Source organism: Colobus angolensis, unplaced genomic scaffold (assembly GCF_000951035.1).
Source record: "Colobus angolensis palliatus isolate OR3802 unplaced genomic scaffold, Cang.pa_1.0 Scaffold85, whole genome shotgun sequence".
Taxonomy (NCBI): Eukaryota; Metazoa; Chordata; class Mammalia; order Primates; family Cercopithecidae; genus Colobus; species Colobus angolensis.
The window spans coordinates 9,049,266-9,061,668 of NW_012122376.1; the positions used below are offsets into that span (position 1 = coordinate 9,049,266).

The 12,403-nt window shown below is 45.7% G+C and overlaps 1 protein-coding gene across 1 annotated transcript in view; it reads right to left on the bottom strand.

Moving 5' to 3' along the window:
- Positions 1–12,403, bottom strand: part of LOC105503410 (phosphatidylinositide phosphatase SAC2-like) — a 121,054-nt gene that overhangs the window by 88,470 nt on the left and 20,181 nt on the right. The gene's annotated exons all lie outside the window — the stretch shown is intronic.

A 12,403-nucleotide genomic window follows, 5' to 3' on the forward strand; every position in this document is an offset into this window, starting at 1 on the left:
CTACTTCCTGCCCTTTCCTCCGCCTTCTCCTAGGGAACGCCCCGGGGGACCCGACCGGTAGGAGGAGAACGCGCCCCGGCGGCAGCGGTGGCGGCCGTAGAGGCCTCTCCCCCGGCTCCTCCCCTTCCCCGGCTCCGCCCCGGTCTCCCCGGCTCCTCTCCCGGAGCCCCCGGCTCCGCCCCTCAGCCTTCTCCTCTTTTTCAGTTCCCTCCTACTTCCTGCCCTTTCCTCCGCCTTCTCCTAGGTGTCTCCTCCCAGCTCCTACCCGCGGGTCTTTCCTCCTCCCTCTCCTCCTTCCGCCCACCCCTCCCGCTCTTCCCCCAGGCCCCTCCCCCGGCGCGCCCGCCTTCTTGCTGTGGCCACCGGTGGCCTCTCGGGAGCTCGGCCGAGTCGGGCTGGGCTGGCCGCCTCCCTCCGCGCGGCCTTGGAAACAGGCGCCCACCGCTGGGGCCTCCCCTCCGTGCCGGCGGGCGCTCACGCTTCACCAGGCCCTCTAAAGCCAGGCCGAGTCCTGCAATCCAGCCCCACACCCGCTCTCCCGGGGCGGCGCGGGGTACGTTCCCCGCGGGTCTGCGCTTCCTGCCCCTACCGAAACCAGGCAAGACCTCGGGGCCTGTCTACAGGGGTTCATCACCAGCCAAGCGAAGGCGTCCTCTGTTTTCGTATTTCCTATTAGAAGTTTGACAACAAGAGGCATTCAATAAATGCACATCAACGAGGGAGAGCATGTAACAATAGAAAACACACAAGCATTAGCAGCACAGGGCTAAAGAGCGAGGAGGAAAGGAGGAATGTACAGATGCTGCCTTTTTTCCCGAATTAAGCAGGGGGTGGTTGGAGAAGACTTCACAAATGGAGCCAGTTAATGAAGCAAGCGGAAGGAATATCGTTTGGCGAGGATAAGATGAATGGAGAACCTCTTGGGGAAGGAGGAGTCTCCCCCAAACATCCTTGAGCTCAGTCTGTCTTGAAAAACCAGTTGGTATCCTGAACAGAATGGGTCTGGGGAATGAGGCCCCCACTTCCGGGGCCAGTTGCAGGACTGTCTAGCTGTGTGATCTTGGGGAAGTCTCTTGGTCTCAGATAGTGGTTGAACTAATGACCTTTTATTACACTCCCAGTTCTATAAATCAGTGAGTCTTTCTACTCCTAACTCCTTATCTTCTCTAATGCCTGAATCGGAAATAAGAGAAAAAGACAAGAGGTAGGAGATGAGAAAAAGAAGGCAATACTTTTTTTTTTTTTTTTTTTGAGTTTAGGAGCGGAGGTTTACAGGCAAAAGAAAGAGAAGGCAGAACAGATCTCTCTCTCTTGCGAGAGAGAGGGGTGCCCGAATGGGACTTCTTAGAAGGCAATACTTTTAACCTTTTGCCCAAGTAAAAAGTGAGAGGGTACAAAAGCAGGAAGGAGTTCCACATGACTAATTATTGCAGCCCACAGTGTTGAATTTCCGTAGCACAGAAAGTCCAATGACAACAAAGCGTCCTGGAATCTTTTCTAAGTACCATGCCTCTGTGCTGTCCAGACACCTCAACATAAAGGTCCAGGGAGGTGGTTACTCTATCAAATCTTCGTGATGTGATTTGGAGAAAGAAGGTAATGAAGCTATAAGAAGCTTTAGTGAAACCATCACTTTCAGATTGATTGTTGAATTCAGCCATATGTTGACTTAGCAAAAATAAGAATGAGAAAATCCTATAAAGACGTTGTATCCTGCAAATTATTTCATTATTGTTTTATGAATTACATTGCCAGATGTGAAGAAAACAATGCTGTTCTGTTTTAAAACAATTGATTAGTTCATTGAAACTTTTCCTGATGTTTTAAATCAGTGGTTCCAACCCTGGCTGCCTGTTAGAATCACCTGGGGAATTTTTCAAACATATCAATGCTTGGACCTTAGACCTATTAAATCAAAATTTAATTGGGGTAGGGCTCTGGCATCGGTTTGTTTGTTTTTTCTAAGCTCCCCAGATGACTTTAATATGCAGTCAGCCTTGAACACCACTATTTTAAATGAAATTAATTAGTAAAATCTGCCTGACAGCAGCTTAGAAAAAACAGCAGTCAGTCATTAACTAATGCCATCATATGGGCTTGGTTACCTGTAAATCCAAAGTTAACAAGCAAAGTCTTTAGGAGAGAGGAAAACATGGAGGGGAGATGCTTCTGTAATCTATCTGACCCTAATGCACACTGCTGTCTCCCTCAGGCTCCAAACGCATGCTGTGGGGTAGGCACAGCTCTAGCCTGGCTGAACAAAATGAGTGAAAAGAGCACATGTTTTCTGTCCCTGGTAGATGTCACATCCCCAATCTACTGCCACAGTTGTCTTGCCTTGTTTCTACTATGAACTTCCTGAACTTTGGCCCCTGCAGCCTCTCCACTCCCTGGCTGGCCTATCCTCAGCCTGTGGCTAACTTGCCAGCCTCATCACCCTCTTCCAGCTTCCTAATTCAAGGTCCTCCTGCCCTGATGCCACCCAGGTTTTAGTGGAAAGTTCATGTGATGCTGCTCTCCTTTTTTTTTTTGGAGACGGAGTCTCGCTTTGTCGCCCAGGCTGGAGTGCAGTGGCCGGATCTCAGCTCATTGCAAGCTCTGCCTTCCGGGTTTATGCCATTCTCCTGCCTCAGCCTCCCGAGTAGCTGGGACTACAGGCGCCCACCACGTCGCCCGGCTAGTTTTTTTGGAATTTTTTAGTAGAGACGGGGTTTCACCGTGTTAGCCAGGATGGTCTCGATCTCCTGACCTCGTGATCCGCCCGTCTCGGCCTCCCAAAGTGCTGGGATTACAGGCCTGAGCTACCATGCCCAGCCTGCTCTCCTTTTTAAACATGGATGACCATCATACATATTATATATCTTCTTTTACATGTATGGCATATGTATGCTAATTTAAGTATAATCACTAAGGAGTTTGGTTCTAGCCAGTTCTGTGTGATCTTGGTCAGTTCACTCAATCTTGTTTGGTCTCTGTGTCCTCATTTATGAAAAGAGATGATGAGTAAGTGTTCCCTTCCAGTGCTGAAATCAGTGTGAGGAAATGCATCCACGTGGTTAAACCTACACAAATAATGATGGTACATAAGCCAACTCTGATGACCGATTTAGCCCTTCAGTGTCAGGTTTATTATTTGTCTCTGAGATCTTTGGATTAGATTTTGGTGTCCTCTGGTGAGGTTTGACTTTAACATCATCTCCTGTCTTCTGTCTACTTGTTCATAGTCTTGTTTGTTGTCTGTGAGAACTTTCTTCAGTCTTGTCTATGAGAAATCTCCCAAAGGAAGAGATTTATATTTATATAAATATATTCCCCCCTCCCCCTGCCTGCCAGGAGGCTGCTCATGTTGCAGGTCAGCAGTCTAGGTGGCTTAACTTTTTTTTTTTTTTTGAGATAGAGTTTCACTCTTGTTGCCCAAGCTGGAGTGTAATGGCGCGATCTCAGCTCACTGCAACCTCCACCTCCCAGGTTCAAGTGATTCTCCTGCCTCTGCCTCCTGAGTAGCTGGGATTACAGGCATGAGCCACCACGCCCAGCTAATTTTTTGTTTTTTTAGTAGAAACGGGGTTTCGCCGTGTTAGCCAGGCTGGTCTTGAATTCCTGACCTCGTGATCCACCCGCCTCGGCCTCCCAAAGTGCCAGGCTTGCAGGTGTGACAGGTGGCTTAACTTTATGTTTAAGGACCCCAAACACTCACAAGCTGTGATGGTGAATTTTATGTGTCAACATGACTAGGCTAAGAGCTGCCCAGAAAGCTAGTAAAACATTATTTCTGGGTATGTGTGTGTGAGGGTGTTTCTGGAAGAGATTAGCATTTGAGTTGGTAGATTGAGTAAAGAACACTCCCCTCACCGATGTGGTGGTCATCTAATCCTTAAGGACAAGAATAGAATAAAAAGGTAGAAGAAGAACAAATGCGTTCCCTGTTAAACTGGGTCATTCATCTCCTGCTGCCTGCAGATATCGGAGCAGATATAGTTCGGGGCTCTCAGACCCAGATTGACCTCCCTGGTTCTTAAGCCTTTAGGTTTGGCCTGGCACTATACCACAGGCTTTCCTGGTTCTCTAGCTTGCAGAAGGTAGACTGGGACTTCTCAGCCTTCATAATCTCATGAGTCAATCGCTCATCATAAATTTTCTTCTACATATGTATATATATTCTATTGTTCCTGTTTCTCTGGAGAACCATGAGAGCAGAATGCAATGGACTGCTTTCCCAAAATTTATATGTTGAAATTCTAACCTGCAAGGTGATAATATTAGGAGACAGGGCCTTTGGAAAGTAATTAGCTCATTAGAGCACTTATAAGAGACCCCAGCAAGGTCCCTTGCCCCTTCCACCACATGAGGGCATCTCGAGGAAACAGATATTCATCTAACAACCAGAGAGCAGGCCCTCACGAGACACTGAACCTACCAGTGCCTTAATCTTGACCTTCCCAGCCTTCAGAACTGTTGGGAAAAAAAAAATTCTGTTGTTTATAAGTCACCCAGTCTATGGTATTTTTTTTTTTAGCCCAAACAGACTAACACACAAGTCAATTTTTTACATTTGGCCAAACAGCCAATTTCTCATGGATTTATCAGCCAGCAAACTTATGCTACCTCCTCACATAACTTCATCAAGGATGGCTGGAAATTGTACTGTTGGAGCACTTTGACATATAAAGTTCTTCAGGCTGGGCGAGGTGGCTCACACCTTAATTCCAGCACTTTGGGAGGCCAAGGCAGGCGGATCACTTGAGGCCAGAGTTCAAGACCAGCCTGGCCAACATGGTGAAACCCTGTCTCTACTAAAAATACAAAAATTAGCCAGGCGAGGTGGTGGGTGCCTGTAATCCCAGCTACTCGGGAGGCTGAGGCAGGAGAATTGCTTGAACCTGGGAGGCGGAAGTTGCAATGAGCCGAGGTGGTGCCACTGCACTCCAGCCCGGGTCACATAGCGAGACTGTCTCTAGAATAAAATAAAATAAAATAAAATAGTTGTTCAGTTGAGAAGCACCATGGACCAAGAAAAAGGAAAGTCCCTCATGAGGAGACTGTCATGTAGGCCTAAAAGGGGCCATTTTATTTAATGTAGAAGACCACTTTTTTTTCACTTCTATACTTTGGGGGTAAACAATTACTGGCTTTTTCATTGTATGGCCTGATAAAATTGTCAAGGACCTATTCAGGAGGCTGAGGTGGGAGGATCACTTGAGCTCAAGAGTTCAAGGCTACATTGAGCTATGATTGAGCCACTGCACTCTAGCCTGGGCAGGAGAGCGAGGAGTGAGACCCAGTCTCAAAAAAAAAAAAAAAAAAAAAAAAAAATGGGGAACCGGGCATGGTGGCTCACGCCTGTAATCCCAGCACTTTGGGAGGCTGAGGTGGGCAGATCACCTGAGGTCATGAGTTCAAGACCAGCCTGGCAAACATGGTGAAACCCTGTCTCTACTAAAAATAGCAAAAATTAGCCATGCGTAGTGGTGGGCGCCTATAATCCCAGCTACTCGGGAGGCTGAGACAGGAGAATCACTTGAACCCGGGAGGCAGAGGTTGCAGTGAGCCAAGATCTTGCCATTGTACTCCAGCCTGGGCAACAAAAGCGAAACTCCATCTCAAAGAAAAAAGAAGAAAGAAAAGAAAATTTAGGCCAGGTGTGGTAGCTCACACCTGTAATCCCTGTAATCCCAGCACTTTGGGAGGCTGAGGTGGGTGGATCACCTGAGGTCAGAAGTTTGAGACCAGCCTGGCCAACATAGTGAAACCCCATCTCTACAAAAAAAAAAAAAATACAAGAATTAGCTGGGCATGGTGATGGGCGCCTGTAATCCCAGCTACTCTGGAGGCTGAGGCTGGAGAATCACTTGAACCCAGGAGGCAGAGGTTGCAGTGAGCCGAGATTGCACCATTGCACTCTAACCTGGGTGACAAGAGCAAAACGCCATCTCAAAAAAAAAAAAAATTGATTAAACCAGCCATAATTATTTGTGTGTATGTGTACGTGTGTGCGTGTGCGAGAGAGAGCATGTCTTTTCTGCATCTAATATTTCTCTTCTGTCCTTGCAGAGAAGATAATTAGCCTTGTTCAGTGATAATTTCATAGTCGTCTAAAACCAGCTCTCTCTCACTTCCATTCTGTTATGCATTTACTCTTCAATTAAAAAAACAAAAATTCGTTTGCTCTAAATAAGCTAATTTGGAAAAAATGTCCAAGATGCACCGTTAAATAGAAAAAGTCCGAGTTAGGCCGGGCATGGTGGCTCACGCCTGTAATCCCAGCACTTTGGGAGGCTTAGGCAGGTGGATCACTTGAGACCAGGAGTTTGAGACCAGCCTGGCCAACATAGTGAAACCCCGTTTCTACTAAAAATACAAAAATTAGCTGGACATGGTGGCATGCACCTGTACTCCCAGCTAATCAGGAGGTTGAAGGAGGGAGAATCACTTGAACCTGGGAGGCAGAGGTTGCAGTGAGCTGAGATCACACCATTGCACTCCAGCCTGGGTGACAGAGTGAGACCCTGTCTCAAAAAAAAAAAAAAGAAAAGAAAAAGTCCAAATTGCAGAACAGAATTTTCTAGTATCCCATTTGAGTTTTTAAAATGAGGGAATGGAAGAGAGATTATATTTTTATAAGCCGAGAACATTTCTGAAACAAAACACAAAATCTAGTTCCCTTTGAGGGATGGAAATGGGGGTGGTGAGGGGAGGGGGCTGTGAAAGCAAATGAGGAACATAGGAAGGAGGGTGGAGACGTTTTTCACTTTATATTCCTGTGCACTTTTTTTTTAATTTTTGTGGATATATAGTAGATGTGTATATTTATGGGATACATGAGATGTCTTGATACAGCTGTATGCTCTTGATTTTTTAAAAAACCATGTGCTCTTGGCTGGGCGCCGTGGCTCAAGCCTGTAATCCCAGCACTTTGGGAGGCTGAGACGGGCGGATCACGAGGTCAGGAGATCGAGACTAACATGGTGAAACCCCGTCTCTACTAAAAAATACAAAAAACTAGCCGGGCGAGGTGGCAGGCGCCTGTAGTCCCAGCTACACGGGAGGCTGAGGCAGGAGAATGGCGTGAACCCGGGAGGCGGAGCTTGCAGTGAGCTGAGATCCGGCCACTGCACTCCAGCCGGGGCGACAGACCAAGACTCCGTCTCAAAAAAAAAAAAACACCATGTGCTCTTAATGTTTTACACCTTAAAAAACTAATGTGTGTATATACATATATACCTATACATATGTGTGTATATACATGTATATATATGTATATATATACACAAATCATTCCTCTACCACACATCAAAACATATTTTTAGGCAGTGTATTACCTAAGGATCTAAAGTCTTTTGCCTCTGGCCAGGCCCAGTGGCTCACGCCTGTAATCCCAGCACTTTGGCAGACCGAGGCGGGTGGATCATCTGAGGTCAGGAGTTTGAGACCAGCCTGGCCAACATGGAGAAACCCCATCTCTACTAAAAATAAAAGAAAATTGCTGAGCGTGGTGGAGCGCACCTGTAACCCAGCTATTCAGGAGGCTGAGGCAGGAGAATTGCTTGAACCCAGGAGGCAGAGGTCGCAGTGAGCCAACATCATGCCATTGCACTCCAGCCTAAGCAACAAGAGAGAAACTCAGTCTCAAAAAAAAAAATGCATTGTTAGATAATCATGTTAGAGATTTTTCAAATCACTGTGCAGAAAAACAACAGGGGGATGTTACTCTGGTAGAAAGTTGGTACATCCTAAAAGCTGCCCAGTGGATTTTGAACCTATCGTTACTTCTCCTGGTTAAAGAAAATAATATCCTACAGTGTTTCACCATTTAATAAAAGTTGCACTTAGTGACAAGGAAACATGGGGTTTTGGTTTTCCTAATAGTGCTGTTCTTTCCCTTCAATTTTACAGCAATCCTCCAACAAGACTGAGAAGTACAGTGAGGGGATGTGTGTTGCAGGTGGGGGTGTTTGGACAGCTTCTGACTACAGAAGTAAAGCCATGGGGGTATAGAGGCGGGGGTGGCGGGGGTAGCGAATGAAGCATGAAATGTGATTTACAAGTTCCCAAGATGGTGATTTTAACTGTGATGGGTAGGTAACCAGAGACCAACTGCAAAAATGTGGCAAATATATTTTGAAAATTTGGCCCTCACTCTAATTTCAGGATTAGAGTGCTGTTGCTGCTTCTAAAACCCTGCAAGATAGTCACATTTCAGTTACTCCCAAGTGGCACATCATTTCTCATGGCTTTTCTCATTGCTGTTCTCTGAGTTAATCGAGTGGGGATTCTAACTTGTAGGTACGATGCTTATAAAGCTACAATCCGTGGGATTCAGTCCAGGCAACGTTGAGGTTAAAAAAAAAATTCATTCTATACAATTAAAAACAACTTGAGAAAACTCAAATCCTTTGTGTGTATTTCTCAAATATTCTAAAGCCCTGTATAATTTCTTTTACATCTTTTTTTTTCTTCTCACCATTGTCCTCATCTAGCACAAATATTCCCATATCTCTCCTCTCAAAATTCAAGAAAGCTTTCTCCCTCCAGCACCTTTTTCAGTTCTTTGTTGTGAAATCTGACGAAACCACGTAGGGCTATTTCCCCTGGCAAGGCCTGGCCTTCTCTAGAGGGTGAGGAGGGGCGCAGCGGGGAGAAAAAAGCCCAAAGCTAAGCCAGAAAACTCTCTAGCTGCGGCTGGAGCAGGGGGAAGAGGAAAGGCTAGAAACGCTCAGACACTAACAAGTCCAGCCCATCACCTCAGCATAAACATATTTCCCCTTTGGGATTCGCTAACAAGTGTTTTCATTTTGAATGGGAACAAAATGTGTCCTATAAACAATTTGATGCAGGGTCCGTACATTCAAAGGCTGCCGGCTGGTCTCTGGACTTCTTTTCCCTTGTGATTTCCTAATTGGAACTAGACAGTCTGGTTCAGAGGAGGACAGCAAGTTTGCAGGGCTGCTGCCTGCCTGCAGAGAGGGACAAGCACTGGATCTGAAGTGATTCCCCAGAGCCTCCCCCCCGCCTCCACCGGCCCGCATTTGCTATTTGGAGCGAATTACTGATTCTTCTGCCTGTGGAGCCTGGAGCTGAGAAATCCAAGGGAAGAAATGAGTGCCAAGGGGCAGCTGCGGTGGCCTCTGCTCTCTTGTTCTCCTCTACCCACCCCCGGCCCTGGGAAGCAGAACAGCCTGCCAATTGTATATACCCCCCAGACAACACTGGCAAGTGTCACTGGGGTCCCAACCCACCTCACCTATTCACCAGCCAGATGTGCTAAGGCCAATCTCGCAGCTGTCCTAGATCAGTTTCCCCCTAGGCAAAATGGAGATAAGATATAAAATGTTCTTCACAAGGTTGTCATCAGAACTAAATGAAGTCATCTCTTTGAAAGGGTGTCTTAAACTCTAAAGAGTTATCAAAACATTATTTTGCATATATTTTTTAAAAATCTATTTTATGGCTGGGCGCGGTGGCTTAGGCCTATAATCCCAGCACTTTGGGAGGCTGACGCGAATGGATCGCTTGAGTCCAGGAATTGAAGACAAGCCTGGGCAACATGGCAAGACCTCATCTGTACAAAAAATATGAAAAAGTTAGCTGGGTGTGGTGGTGCGCACCTATAGTCCCAGCTACCCAAGAGGCTGAGGTGGGAAGATCACTTGAGCTCAGGAGGCAGAGGTTGCAATGAGCCATGATCATGCCATTGCACTCCAGCCTGGCTGGCTGAGCGAGACCCTGTCTCAAATAAAAAACCTATTTTATGTGTAAAGTTTTCCCCTCTACACTCATTATTTGACAAATTCCTAACATATGTATAATATATATATTTTAATATATATAGTAACATATATATGTAAAACTAAACACATTTTAATTTTATATACGTAAGTGGTTCACATTTTTAGCTCAATTCACATCACCAGAATATAGAAGTAGTGGACGTTAATTATGTAACTATAAGTTGGATGTTGGCCTTGATTCCCAGCCAGAGACAGAGGATTTGTCCTGAGGCAAAAGAAACTTAATCTTCAAGACTCCTTGATTTCATCCAAAGCCCTAATTCTGTATTCACTATTTTGTATTCTCCTTTCTAAAGAGGACCCTCCTTATTGGAAGAAGCTTCAGGCATCACAGTTCTTGCCCCATCGCTAGCAGCAAAGAACTTTCTGTGCTTCTACATCCCAGGAGGATCTGTGCCTGTTCGTTGTCTTCTCTTGGCTTGTCTCCCCTCTGTGATCATTCTGTCATGTCCTTTTAGCCACTCCTCCTCTTCTGAGCTCAGATACACTTTCTGCTCCCTCCAGTTCTCTAATCCACTAACAATTATAGAGCTGGATGAGCACACGCACACACATACACACATTTGTTTTAGAGATAAATTTAGAGATGGGAAACTATGTTTAAAGATGGCACCATTCATCCCAATGACTCAGACAGAGCTATTCCCAGTTCATGTGGAGCCCTTATATTGAAAATAGAGCTAGGAAGCATCTTTGATTCAGTAATGCCAGGGTATAGATTTTCCAGGAGTAGATTCAAAAGTACTATTAATAGGCAGAGAGTGTTTTCATTGTGTGATGCTAGACTGGGTGGTTTCAGGAAAAAATGTAATACTCAGTGGCAAGGCATGCTTGTTCTTGGGGGATTCAGGACCAACCTGGCCTCAGCCACTGCTGGTTAAGGCACTGCCTGGAAGCAGCAAGGAATCACAGTCCTCCACCAATTCATAGGAATCCAGGCTCACTGCCCCCCAACTTCAGAGCCATCAGAGCTGTAGTGGTAGGGATTATGGGATACTTGGGGAGATAGAAGGCAGGTTCCAGCCTGTGGGAAGGGTTGGAATTTCCAAGGTAGGGGTTAGGACATTTCGTACTGGGAGGGGAATTAAAGGAGAGCAGGAGACAATCCAAAATTAGAGGAAAACCAGGCACGGTGGCTCATGCCTGTAATCCCAGCACTTTAGGAGGCTGACGTAGGCAGATCACTTGAGGCCAGGAGTTGGAGGCCAGCCTGGCCAACATGGTGAAACCCCGTCTCTACTGAAAATACAAAAATTAGCCAGGCGTGGTGGTGCATGCCTGTAACCCCAGCTACTTGGGAGGCTGAGACACGAGAATCACTTGAACTCTGGAGGTGGATTTTGTAGTGAACTGAGATTACGCCACTATACTCCAGGCTGGGTGATAAAGCAAGACTCTGTCTCAAAAAAAAAAAAAAAAAATTGGAGAAAACACATAGTATCCATTCAGAATATTCTCTTTTTTTTGTTGTTTTTGTTTGTTTGTTTTGTTTTTTGAGACAGAGTCTTGCTCTGTCGCCCAGGCTGGAGTGCAGTGGCGCCATCTCAGCTCACTACAACCTCCGCCTCCTGGGTTCAAATGATTCTTCTGCCTCGGCCTCCTGTGTAGCTGAGACTACAGGTGCCCCCCACCACGCCCGGCTAATTTTTGTATTTTTAGTAGAGATAGGGTTTCACCATATTGTTCAGGGTGGTCTCAAACTCCTGACCTTGTGATCCACCCACCTCGGCCTCCCAAAGTGTTGGGATTACAGGCCTGAGCCACCCGTGCCTGGGCCAGAATATTCTCTTAATACATATAATTCTGTTACTATTATATATATGTATATGTATGTGTGTGTGTATATATATATACACATATATATACCCACATACATATATATATATACACATATACATATACACACACACATATGTTAGGAATTTGTCAAATAATGATTTTGGGGAGGAAAACTTTACATATAAAATAGATTTTTTAAAAGTATAAACATTTCTGTAACACTGTAGTTTAAGACACCCTTTCAAAAACTTCATATAGTTCTGCTAACAACCTTGTAGAGAAAATTTTATATTTTATCTCCATTTTACATAGGGAGAAACTGACCTTGGAGAGCTGGGAGCTTTGCCTAAGCACATCTTCAGAATAATCTCTGAAGCCCTGAACGGAGAGGCCTGCCCCACATGACTTTCACCCTGAGTGGTATGGTGGGATGAAGGTGCAGCTTCCTATCCGGGGATGGCTTTCACTCGCTTGTCTGACGTTTCCATCATGTCTAACCCCCTGCAGTCAGCTGAGTAATGGCCCTCAATGATATCAGAATCCTGTAAATGTTATCTATATGGAAAAAGGGTCTTTGCAGATGTGATTAAGGATCTTATCCTGGGATATCCAGGTGGGCCCTAAATGCAATCACGTGTATGTGAGTAAGAAGGCGGCAGAGGGCTGGGCATGGTGGCTCACGCCTGTAATCCCTGCACTTTGGGAGGCCGAACCAGGTGGATCATCTGAGGTTAGGAGTTCAAGACCAGCCTGGCCAAAATGGTGAAACCCTATCTCTACTAAAAATACACAAATGTAGCCAGATGTGGTGATGGGTGCCTGTAATCCCAGCTACT